The 10,358-nt window shown below is 50.5% G+C and overlaps 1 long non-coding RNA gene across 1 annotated transcript; it reads left to right on the top strand.

Moving 5' to 3' along the window:
- Nucleotides 1–373: 373 nt before the first annotated feature.
- On the top strand, nt 374–9,474 carry LOC149120883 (uncharacterized). The gene is made up of 2 exons (XR_016224742.1): nt 374–481; nt 3,922–9,474. It is a non-coding gene; the product is annotated as an uncharacterized LOC149120883 (long non-coding RNA).
- The last annotated feature ends 884 nt before the right edge of the window (nt 9,475–10,358 follow it).

Here is a 10,358-nt window from a genome sequence, read left to right as displayed (position 1 = left end):
GGACCGCGGGACCCCACGCCCCTCCCCGCCGCACGGCGGCGCTGCGCAAGGCTGGCCGTTGTCCGGGCCGTTGGGCGCCCACGTGGCTTCTGGACGCCTGGAGGCCGGCGCGGGGGCGGGCGCCATTACGAGAGGCCGGGGGCGCGGGGTGGAGCCGACGAGGAGCCCAGAGCGCGCCCGCGGCGGCGGCGTCGGGTGGGAAGACGAGGCGCGGCACTGGGGGGCGTGGCGGCCGGCCTGCAGGCGGGGGCGCGTCCAGGGCAGGAAGCTGGAGTCCCCGTGGAGCTGGTGGGCGCGGCCCCCGCAGAGGCCTGAGGCGTCCGGCGCGATGGCAGGGGCCGCCCCCAGGGCGGCGGCAGGGGCCGCGCGGCTCGCCACGCCCGCCACGCCCGCCACGCCCGCCACGCCCGCCGCCGGGCGCGTCGTCCAGGGCGAGCGGGCCAGAGGCGCGGCGAAGATGCTCCAGGTCCTGGTGCTGCAGGTGAGCGAGCGGCCCGCGCACGGACGGTCGGGCCCGGGTCGGTGCAGGCGGGAGGCTGGAGTGCGGGTGGGGGTCGCTTCAGAAGGGGGCGCGTGCGCTGTTCCCGACGACCCCGGAGGGCGTTTGCTGCGAGCTGTCCCGTACTAGGTGTGCGTTCGTGACTCGGGCACGTTGGCAGGTGTGTCGGTGCCCCGCACACCCCAGCCCACGTCCGCCCTAGGTTAGGGCCCTCGCGGGGAACCCTGGACCTGGCTCCCGCCCTTCCCCCGCCGCCCTCGGGGCTCGGCTTCTGGGACCCCCCCCCCCACGCCGCCCTCTCCTCATGCGGGTGTCCTGGTCCCCGGGGCGGGCATGGGCCTCCACCTTGGAGACTTGAGGTGCAGGGAGGGCTCCCGAGGAAGCCGGAGGGGAGGCGCTGGAGGAGGGAGTTTACAAACCGGAGCCAGGGTGTGGGATGGGGAGGGGCGCCGCGAAGGAGGGGGATGGGTGGTGTTTGTGTGCTGTGGATTCACCCGACCAGAGCGTCACACCCCCCCGAAGCCGCTGACTCCTTGCAAGGAGGCCTGGCTCTCAGACTTTTCAATTTGTTTTATTTACTTGACAGAGTTAGAGACAGTGAGAGACACAGACAGAGGGACAGAAAGGTCTTCCTTCCTTGGTTCACCCCACAAATGGCCGCCACGGCCGGGGCACCGCGCTGATCCGATGGCAGGAGCCAGGAGCCAGGTGCTTTTCCTGGTCTCCCATGGGGTGCAGGGCCCAAGCACCTGGGCCATCCTCCACTGCACTCCCTGGCCATAGCAGAGAGCTGGCCTGGCAGAGGGGCAACCGGGACAGAATCCGGCGCCCCGGAACCCGGTGTGCCGGCGCCGCTAGGCGGAGGATTAGCCTAGTGAGCCGCGGCGCCGGCTATATTGTTTTTAGATAAATAGTATACCTTTATGGTTGCAAATACCTAACACAAGTGCAACTTGTTTGACCAGCAGACCCAAATGCAAACATGTCAATAACTTAAAAAAATTTTTTTTTAGTTTTTCTGTACCAACAAATTGAGAACAGCCTATTTATCATATTTATTTAAGTCAGGTGCACCAGAAAGGTAATTTGTGTTAATTTAGCAGTTTTTAATAATTTTTATATAGACACACAATCTGCACATAAGTATCTGGCTCCTGCCATCGGATCAGCCCGGTGCGCCGGCTGCAGCGGCCATTGGAGGGTGAACCAACGGCAAAAAGGAACACCTTTCTCTCTGTCTCTCTCTCACTGTCCACTCTGCCTGTTGGAAGAAAAAAGAAAAGAAAAGAAAAGACAAAAAAAAAAAAACAATTAATGGGGCTGGCTCTGGTGCAACAGGTTAACGCCCTGGCCTGAAGCGCCGACATCTCACGTGGGCACCGGCTCCTGGCTTCAGATTGGCACAGCTCCGGCCATTGCGGCCAATTGGAGAGTGAACCAGCAGATGGAAGACCTCTCTCTCTAACTCTGACTTTCAAATAAAGAAATCTTAAGAGTGTTAATTTTTTTTATCTATGACGTCAGTAACCACCCAAGGCTCTTGACATGAGCTGCATAGGTTAAGGAAGCCTTTTGAGTCCACAGTATTTGGACAAGGCCAGAAGCAAAGTGGAAGTTCTCTCCTCCCTTTAGAGAAAAGTACATCCTCTTGATGGCTGCTGCTTTCCACTGGGGCCTCACGGAGATCCTTCACGTAGAACATTTTTTGCCACAGTGTCTTAGCTTTCTATGCTTGACATGTAAAACAAGTCCATATTTAAACAGACTTTTAAAACTTTGAAACTTAGCCGGCGCCGTGGCTCAATAGGCTAATCCTCCACCTTGCGGCGCCGGCACACCGGGTTCTAGTCCCGGTTGGGGCGCCGGATTCTGTCCCGGTTGCCCTCTTCCAGGCCAGCTCTCTGCTATGGCCAGGGAGTGCAGTGGAGGATGGCCCAGGTGCTTGGGCCCTGCACCCCATGGGAGACCAGGAAAAGCACCTGGCTCCTGGCTCCTGCCATCGGATCAGCGCGGTGCTCCGGCTGCAGCGGCGGCCATTGGAGGGTGAACCAACGGCAAAGGAAGACCTTTCTCTCTCTGTCTCTCTCTCTCACTGTCCACTCTGCCTGTCAAAAATAAAAAAAAATTAAAAATAAAAAAAAAACTTTGAAACTTTTAGAACTCAGCTGTTTTTAAAACAAGTAGAACTTAATGAGACAAAGATTATCTCAGTAGGATACAAAAAGACTATTTTCCCAAATATCTATTAACACTTATGTATTTCATCAACCTCATTGCTTTTACAGAGGATCAGATTTTAACCTTACGTTAAAAAAAAAAAAAAAAAGATTGATAACTTTTGAAGCTAAAAAAAAAATTTTATAACCATGTAAGACTTCCACATACCTTTTGCAGCTTACCTAAACCGTTTTATCTTTTCCATTCCAATTTACAATCTATGTCCTTTCTTTATTTCACTAAGAAGCACAGTTTTGACTTGGCAACCTTTTTTCCATCTGTTGATTTTCTTGATTTACATTGAAAATAGCAATTTAAAAGCATATCCCGAATTTCAACCTTAGTTACTTCTGAGCAGTCTTGAATTATGTTTACTTATAGACAGCTTATGAAAACCTATTTGTCAACAAATCCAGAGTTTTTCATAGACTGTAAGGTGTTAAGAGTACCTAAGTTTACATGTAGACACATGTATCTCATTTACCTTTACCCAACTTACATTTAGCAACTACACAGATTGTTAGGGTTGGAGTAGCTGGGGTTCTGGCCTTTTGTACCCCACCCCCCCCTGCCGCCCCGGGATGAGAGAACTGACATCAACGGAGACAGGCCACTTCATTAAGGCAAAGAGGGAAAAGCATCCTGTTCTAGAAAAGTCTGGTCTGGAGTGCACTTGGGGCTGGGGTTTTATCTGGTTAAGGAGGGAGTTTGCCACTGTCGCTGTGGGGGAGTGTCGCGTCCCTCGACCAGCAAGGAAGACACGACCCGAACTCTTCTTCCAGCAGTTTATTCAGGAACCTCTTTCAAACTTTGAATCTCGCGCCCTTTTTTCTCCCCTCCCTCTCATAGCCATCCGCGCACCAATCAAAAGCGGCCAAGTGGCAAGCATTGATTGGTACAGCAACGCGGAAGCCGGAAGGGAGCTCAAACATCTCCTTATTAGGAGATGTTTGTTTCTCGCCAGTCCTTCCGGGGGAAAGGAGCCGGCGCCATCTTTAGGGCGCCGTGCAATGGCTCCCCACAGTTCCCCCTTTTTGTTTTAGAACTAGGCATCTAAGGATTACAGGAGAAGGTAGGGGTCTGTCCCCCACTGCCAGGCATCCACCTGGAACAGCATCCTTTTCGCGGGGGTGGGATCTGGGATGCCAACCCACATGCAGACAGACTTGCCTTCCAGAGAACGTAATGGCTCGTTCTCTCTGCAGTGCTTTGCCTCGCACCCTGCACCCATGCCTAGCATTCAAGGAAGGCCAGCCATGCTTGCGGCAGTTGTCCAGCCTCAAGGGCATAAAAGGCTTGAGCTATCATGGCCAATTCCCGCCAATGAGCTGTCCTCATCCTGCACAAACACCACAGGCAAAATAACACAACAAGTAACAGCAACCCCGTCAAAGCTCCAAGTCCCACCCACTCCTTCAGGCTGGAGACAGCTGGATCTGGGATGACAGTCCAGATGCGAAGGAGACATCCACACGCGTGGAGTTGATGGTGACCACGGCAAGGCGCAGTTGCTCCAAGGTGTAGTCAAATTCCACGGACCAATTCGGCATCGGCTTTGGGAATACTGATAGAATCCCCCATCTCTGCTCCGCCAGTGTCCGCTGCATTTGAGGCAGAAGTATCAAAAGCAACAGCAGGATTCTCCTCGTGGCAGACCCGCCTGACCGCTCGCTCCGGAACCCACACCGGGTCATGTTGATCCTGTGGAAAAACACAAACAGCACCTCGTGCCCATGCCAGCACGGGATCAGGGCCACGCCACTGGCCCGTCAAGAGATCTTTCCATTTTACCAACCCTCTACTTGGGTTTCCTTGTTGCTGATGCCTGTCCGTGGCTGAGTGCCCATGCACATCCAAATTTAAAAAATTAATTGTAAATAAGACTAAGGCAATTCTCTCTCTCGGGGTGCGGCTATAGCCAACTCCCCCTTTTTGTTTTAAAAGATATTCTTTCAGTGTGCGGTGTGCTCGCTCAATTATGCCCTGGCCCTGAGGATTGTATGGCAATCCATGGACAAGTTGAACCTCCATTTTTTGGCAATAGGTGGTAAAGGTTTGAGATGTATAGGCCGGGCCATTATCAGTTTTTAGCACCTGGGGTTTCCCCCAGGCGGCCCATGCATCCAGACAATGAGCGATCACCTGACGTGTAGATTCACCACTGAGGGGAGAGGCATACATAATGCCTGAGCACGTGTCCACTGAGACATGAACATATTTCAATTTCCCAAATTCCGATACATGGGTCACATCCATCTGCCATACTCTCCCAGGCAGTAACCCTCTAGGGTTTACGCCAACACTGGGTTGTGCACGAGTAACAGCACAGTCAGCGCAATCAAGTACAATCTGTCTGGCATCTGCGCGGGAAAGATGAAATTTCTGCTGCAAAGCGCGCGCGTTGACATGAAAAGATTGATGGAAAGCTTTAGCAGCCTCTGCGGAAGTAGTAAAAAAGATGAATTCCTGTCTAGTACACAGATCTACTCGCGCATTGCCTTCACATAAAGGACCAGGCATACCTGTGTGGGCTCTAATATGCTGAGCAAAAAAGGGATTTTTCCGTGACCAAAGCAACTGCTGGGCTATATGTAATAGGGATGCAATTGGGCTAGAAGGTTTAATCGGCCCTGCGGTTTCCAATATCTTTAATGCGTTCACCACATATAAGGAATCTGACAACAAATTAAAGGCAAAAGAGCACTGCTTAAGGACCTCAATAACTATTTTTAACTCCACAACTTGAGGTGAGCCTGGCTGAAACTGATGAAATACCGGGTCATTACCCTCTACCATATAAACCCCACAGCCTGTTTTTGACCCATCCGTAAATATATTTGGAGCACCTAGTAATGGCTCAGTGGCTGTAATTTTTGGAAATACTACCGGATGTTCTTTAAAGAATTGTAACAATGGACTTTTTGGTAAATGATTGTCTATAAAGCCTGGGAACCCACAGCGAAACACTGCCCAATCATCTAAAAGAGCACATAGGACGTTGACTTGTTTGGCATCATAAGGAACAATCACTTCACACGGCAATTTTCCAAAATATTGTAAACATTGTTGTAAACCCTCCAGTGCTAGCTTTGCCACCGCTGCCGGATAATACTCAATAGACTTGGCTGGAGAGCTCCTTGGATGTATCCATAAAAGCGGACCTTCCTGCCATACTAGCCCTGTAGGTTGGCTAAGCGTTGGGAGAATGCATAATGACAATGGCAGATTTTCATTCATTCTGCATAAGAATGCCTCCTGTAATTTCTTTTCTACCTTCTCTAGGGCCTCCCTGGCCTCCGGAGTTAAGCACCGCGGTGAGTCCAATGCCGAATCACCACGCAAAATGACATAAAGTGGCTTAAGTTCATAATTGGGAAGATTCAAATAACCCCTAACCCAATTTATATCTCCTAATAATCTCTGAAAATCATTTAAAGTCTTTAAACTATCTTTGCGCAATTCCACCTTTTGAGGAACAATTTGAGTACTAGTTATGCGGGATCCCAGATAAGTTGCAATGCTTCCTTTTTGAACCTTTTCAGGGGCAATAAATAACTTCTTACTTTCTAACAACTGAATCAAATATGCAAAGCCATCATCTAATACGAATTCGTCTTTTGCTGCTAAGAGGATGTCATCCATGTAATGGATGCATTTTAGGGAAGAAAATCTCTTACGTAAAGGCCCAATCGCTTGACCCACGAATAGCTGACACATTGTGGGGCTGTTAGCCATGCCCTGTGGAAGCACAACCCATTCATACCTCTGGTCAGGCTGCTCATGATTGCACGCCGGCAAGGTAAAGGCAAACCTTTCACAATCCTTTGTATGTAGGGGTATGGAGAAGAAACAGTCTTTAATATCTATTATTATTATGGGCCATCCCTGTGGAAGTGCAGATAGAAGAGGCAGCCCACGTTGCACCGGCCCCATGACCTGCATCTGCATATTAATAACTCTCAAGTCATGTAGCAACCGCCACTTCCCGGATTTCTTTTTTATTACAAAAATAGGAGTATTCCAAGGCGATACAGAGGGTCTAATGTGTCCTAAATTCAATTGTTCTTGAATCAATTGCTGCGCTGCGACCAATTTGTCTGAGGACAGAGGCCACTGAGGAACCCACACCGGGTCCTCGTGCTTCCAAGTAATGGGAATACCTTCCTCAGCGGCCCCTATGAAAAACCCAGCCCTTGGCGAGAAGGCCTCTGCACTACTTCAGTGGGCTCATTTCTTCCTTGTAAGAATTTTCCTATTCCATAATTCGGATGGTGTCCCATATCCTTCATCAATTTTTGAGAAACACGGGAGTATTCATTACTTAATTTATAGTTCATGTCTTTCAAAAGGTCTCGGCCCCATAAAGAGATAGGTAAATCCAAAACATAAGGTTGCACCGTGCCTGAATGTCCCTCTGCATCCTCCCAGCGCAGCATTACTGCGCTCATCTCAGGAGTTTCTGAATATCCCAGTCCCCGAAGGGATTGTGAGGATGCCTGCTTAGGCCACTTTGGAGGCCAGTCCTTGGAGGCGATGATACTACGGTCTGCACCTGTGTCTAGTAGGCCGAGAATGTCCTTTCCATTTATTTTTATCTTTAAGGTTGGTCTCTGGTCTAGTTCTAAAGACAAGAAGGTACAATCTACGCCTGTGGACCCAAAGCCTTCACTTCCTCGTTGTTTCTTTGATGCACTGAACTGCAAATGCTTGCTAGGAAGGATTACAAGTTGTGCAATCCTATCTCCTGGATTAATAGCTGTTATACCTCTAGGGGACTCAACCATGATTTTCACCATGCCAGTATAATCCGAATCTATGACTCCTGGATGAATTATGAGACCTTTCAAGGTAGAGGATGAACGTCCCAACAACAATCCCACTGTCCCTTCCTCTAGGGGTCCCTGAAAGTCTGACTCAATGGCTTGCACTCCCATTTTTGGTGTCAGTATGAGTCTGGCGGTGGCACGGAGGTCCAGGCCTGCAGAGCCTGCAGTGGCTCTCCGTGGTCTCTGGGATGTCTGAAGCTGGGCCACTGACTTTGCCTCCCCTGCTGCTGGTCCTGATGGGCGCCCTGATGCTGACTCTCGAATGCCCCATATATTTGCGGGCCCTGGGGACGAGGGCCCCGCTGCCCGTTTTTTGGACGCGCCCCACCATTGCCAGAAACAAGGACGTTGCCGTCAATGTCCTTTACCGAGCGGCATTCGTTGGCCCAGTGCTTTCCCTTCCTGCATTTTGGACAAATTCCTGGTCCTTCCTGTCTTTGTTCTTTGCCTCTTCCCCTTTGCGGACATTGCCGCTTCATATGTCCCATTTTTCCACAGCTGAAACATGCTCCAGCGTTCCCTGATCCCCTATTGCCCTTCGTGATTTGAAGGACTGCTGCAGCAAGGCCAGTGTTGGATAGCGGCCCTCCTATTTCCCTGCATTGTTTTATCCATACCTGAAGCCCTTTGCTCTTCCATGGTGTTATAGCGGCTCTGCATTCCTTAGTGCACTGCTCAAAAACCAACTGTTCTATCAGCGGCATGGCGCGATCTGGATCTCCAAAAATCCTACCCGCAGCTTCCACCATGCGCGCTGCAAAGTCTGAAAACGGCTCGGTGGGTCCCTGTGTAATCTTTGTCAAATTCCCACTTACCTCTCCTCTGTTGGGTATAGACTTCCAAGCCTTGATGGCTATCTTGTTAACTTGTTCATACACTGCATGTGGGTAACCTGTCTGCTGGTTAGCGAATCTCCCTATGCCTAGCAGCATATCTCTGTCCCAATGCTGATTCCCTGCCGCTGCATTTTCTGCCGCTTGTTCATTGGCAAAGTCAATCAGGAAAGCTCTGAAGTCTAAGTATTGTCCTGGTGACAATGCGGCACGAGCCAACCCGCTCCAGTCATTTGGAGTCATGCAGTATCTTTGAAGATTTTCTACTTGAGCCAGCGTGAACGAGCCGCTGATGCCATAGGCTCTTACTGACTCCGCTAGTGATTTGATTATCTTTATGTCGAGGGGTTCCTCGTACCTCTGCCCTTGCGGATCTTGAAAGACAGGATAGGCACTTAACAACTCCGCACCAACCTGTTTCCAGACTCCCGGACAGAAAGTCCGCCCTCTTTCTTGCGCGGATACAGGCTCATACTGAGGAGGAGAGGCTTCAGGCTCCTCCCCTAAGTTCCCCTTGAAAGTACCATGCTTAAGTTCCTTTTTTCCTTTTAATTGCAATTTCCTCATTTGCCGATTTAATTCCCGTACTTGCTTTATATCAGACTCTTTGTTATCGCCACACTCTTCAGACTCACTGCTGCTTTCTGAGCTACTTTCTGCACTAGAACTACTTACTAAGGAGGGGCTGCGCAACTCAGAAAGATCGGGGTACAGTTTTTTCCTAGTTCTTTTCCGACTCTCCTTCAAAGTTTTCCCTTTTTCACTGGCAGCTTTCTCAGAGCGCTCTTCCTGAAGCTCCTCCAAGGCAGCTTGACCGCTCAGAATAGCTTCACTACACTGCTCATCCTCGAGGCATGCTCGCACTAACTTCCATATTGGTCTCACTCCCCCTTCAAGATTACCCTGTTCAAATGCAAAATCCAAATCCCTGCCTAGTTTGTCCCATGAAGGGATAGTAAGGCTTCCCGAAACCCCATACCAGGGTGCAATGGTATCGCAGTTACGTAAAAACCTATGCAACGTACTAGGCTTAAGTTTCAAACCGTTTTCCCGAAGCAGCGCATTCAGCGCCAGAAAAATTTCATGGGACTGTGAATTACCCATCGTCAAAAATTGCGCTCCTTCCCTGGCCACGGGTCAGAGCTCCTTCTGCTTTTGTCGCAGAACTTCCTCTGCTTTAATCGCAGAACTACCCTCCCGCTTTTATCGCAGGACTGCCCGCTCTTATCGCGGATCCCCACCTTATTTTCCCGGGGGACTTACCAGCGCTGCCCTGACTGCAGGAAGTTCTGAATTCGCGTTCGAGATGTTCCCCGTACGGGCCACCAGTTGTCGCGTCCCTCGACCAGCAAGGAAGACACGACCCGAACTCTTCTTCCAGCAGTTTATTCAGGAACCTCTTTCAAACTTTGAATCTCGCGCCCTTTTTTCTCCCCTCCCTCTTATAGCCATCCGCGCACCAATCAAAAGCGGCCAAGTGGCAAGCATTGATTGGTACAGCAACGCGGAAGCCGGAAGGGAGCTCAAACATCTCCTTATTAGGAGATGTTTGTTTCTCGCCAGTCCTTCCGGGGGAAAGGAGCCGGCGCCATCTTTAGGGCGCCGTGCAATGGCTCCCCACAGGGGAGGGAGAAGACTTTGCAGCTGGTGGAAAGTGGAACTAGGGGGCTCTGGGAAGCCTTGGGAACTTTCCTCAAATCTAATTAGAAAGCTGCCCTGTGCAGCTCATCTATTTAATTAGTTGTTTTGCAAGGAGTCTGGGGGAGGTTGCACCTGGTTCCCCAACCAGAGGAGGTTGCACTGGTTGTCAGAAGGAAGGGAGGAAATGGGGAGGGGGTGGGCTGAGGACAGAAGGAATGGGGAAGGGGCCATGAGCCCTTTACAGATGACTGAAGATACTGGCATTGTATCATACTTTGTCTGAATTAATGTCAGAATTACATTTATATGGAATTTTATTTTTTATAAAACTGGAAATCAGTT

Source organism: Oryctolagus cuniculus, chromosome 18, assembly GCF_051225735.1.
Source record: "Oryctolagus cuniculus isolate XC-2025 breed Fujian yellow rabbit chromosome 18, ASM5122573v1, whole genome shotgun sequence".
NCBI lineage: Eukaryota > Metazoa > Chordata > Mammalia > Lagomorpha > Leporidae > Oryctolagus > Oryctolagus cuniculus.
The sequence above is the reverse complement of the archived record's forward strand: the minus strand, read 5'-3'. Positions and strand labels throughout refer to the sequence as shown.